Genomic DNA, 2,749 nt, shown 5'->3' on the forward strand with positions numbered 1-2,749 from the left:
TTTTATTTTTTTTGGATTTTCCTTCTCATATATAAAGGAGGGTTTCATGTTACTCATTTCACACTAATTTCTAAATATTTTCATTTCCTTTGGAGTTTATCTCTCTATTTTCTCTCTCTAAAAGTATTTTTCTTTCAATTAAGTTGCCTTGGTTATGAGTATCATATATATATTTTGAATGATGTTAAAACTAAGTCACTTAGTACTTTGTGTATATTGGATCTTACTGTCTATGTCTAGATGTGCATCAATCATAATAGGACATTTAAAATCAGATTAAATAGGTCATTACAAGTTAAAATTATGATTTTCCATGAAAAATGAGTCAATGGGACGATACAAATGGCTATGTATCAATACATACTGAATGAGTTTTTAAAAGAAATTATTTTGATGTGAATGTACTGATACAAAGCATGAATGGGTCGATACAAAATGAGAAGGAGTCGACTCATTCGTATTTGGAGTTGACTCCATCTGAAAGGCTTTTACAAACAAACATCCTTGCATTCAATGTATCAATACATTGATTTATGTGTCGATACATCACAAGAATGAGTCGACTCCCCCGAGCTTAGAGTCGACTCCTACCGAAGGGTGTTTTTTTTCAATTTTCTCTGGCCTTGATGTATCGACTCCTTTGCCTTAAGTATTGACTCATTCGAATTTGAAGTTAATGCATTCAGTTCATTTTACAAAACTTGTAATTTTTCAATAAAAAAATTGTTTTGTTTGTTATTTTTTCCACACACACACACACACAAATATATATATATATATATATATATATATATATATATATATATATATATATATATATATATATAGATATGCATTCATGCATCATTTCTCAAAATCGAAATCAAGAACACACTTAGAATTTTCTCTTCATCTTCAATCTTTTTCTTCATACATTCAACAACTACACATAATTAGTTTTGTTGATTGTCATTTAGAATAGATTGATACGGTCCAATTTATAATTGTTGTAATCATAATTGGGTTGAGTATTCTTTGGGGGGGGGGGGGGGGGGGGGTTCGTTGATAAAACCAGTTAGGGTTTTCCCTCCAAGATCAAGTATTGATTTAGGGGTTTTCTATAAGACTTCACAACGAGGAATCAGCCGAGTGAAAGCTTTGAAGAATAGGAGGTTCGGTCAAAGGAGTGGCAGTAACCGGAGGATCGATTTGGAAGTCTTAGGTCACTTGATCTTGCTTAAGATCAATGGGAGAGAAGAATTCATTATCAACATCAAACATAGGGTTTGAGGGTTTGGATTGCTACTTTTTCTCTTGTAAACTACACTTGCAAAAGTTAATTTCACATATCTTAATTCTATTTGGAATTGAAGGCAGACGTACCCATAGTGAGGACAACTAGGGAACTGCCTAAATAAATCTCGGTGTTCTCTCTCTGTCTATGTCTCCCTCTCTCTCTCTCTCTCTCTCACACACACACACATGCACACACTTTTTCTCTCCCACTCATACACACATACACACACACACAGAGACACATACACACACACACACACACACACACACACATACACATACACACACACACAAACAAACACACACACATACACACACACACACACACACACATACACGCACACACACTCTATCTCTATCTCTCACCTCACTCTCGTTACATTTTGATATTGAACTCAGAGTGCAAATTTGTTTAGCTGAAAATTTTTGGTTGTGTTGAAGTTTCTAAAACTGTTTTTATAAAACAATTGCAATTAGATTTTCATACTATCAACACAAAGGGGAATAAGCTTGGTGTTTATTGCACACCAAGTATTTAATAAATTGTTTGCACACTAAGTGTTCGATAAATTGTCTGTATCAATTTTAGTTTTCTATTTTCATTTGAAATTGAATATCATTGTGTGATTTATGTCAAACGAATTTTGTAATATATATTGATTCATTTTCTCATCATTAGTATACACTTCCTTACAATTTAAACACATATCTTATTCTTCAGATAACGGTTCGGGATAGACGAGTGTCGATCCGGGATTGCTTCTGCTTGCCATAGTTAATATTTTCAAAACTGAATTTTTAATCACAATTTTTTTTATTGTGATATATTCAACCTCTCCCCTCTATATCGTTTCCTTCGTCTAACAAGTGGTATCATGAATAACGGTTTATCTTGTGCTTTAAATTGGCTAATTAGATTATGGCTTCCAAATCTAAAGGGGTGTGTAATAAAGCGCTTGTTTTTAATGGTGAAAGTTATGGTTATTGGAAGGATTGTATGCGTATCCATATCAATTCTATTGGTAGGAATGTATGGAACACCATCAAAGATGGTACATTTGAAATTATAATGACCAATGTGGATGGTGTTGTAGTACCTAAACCGGAAGTACAATTGAATACGGATGATGAGAAAAAGTATTCTTGTGATTGGAAATCAAGCAATATTCTAATCTCCGCTTTAGGAGTTGATTAGTATTATTGTGTTTCTCATTGAAAAATTTCTAAATATATGTGGGACTCATTACAAGTTGCCCATGAGGGTACAAATGAGATCAAACAAGCTAAAATTAACACTTTAAATCAAGAGTTTGAACTCTTTCATATGAAGCATGGTGAAACCAATGCTGATATGCAAACGAGGTTCACTCATCTTATAAATTGTTTGAATACACGTAAGCCGGTTTCCAATGAAATTGCTACTAACAAAGTTTTGAGATATCTTAATAGGGAATGGAAACCTAAGGTCACCTCC

This window comes from Lathyrus oleraceus, chromosome 4, assembly GCF_024323335.1.
Source record: "Lathyrus oleraceus cultivar Zhongwan6 chromosome 4, CAAS_Psat_ZW6_1.0, whole genome shotgun sequence".
In the NCBI taxonomy this organism is placed as follows: Eukaryota; Viridiplantae; Streptophyta; class Magnoliopsida; order Fabales; family Fabaceae; genus Lathyrus; species Lathyrus oleraceus.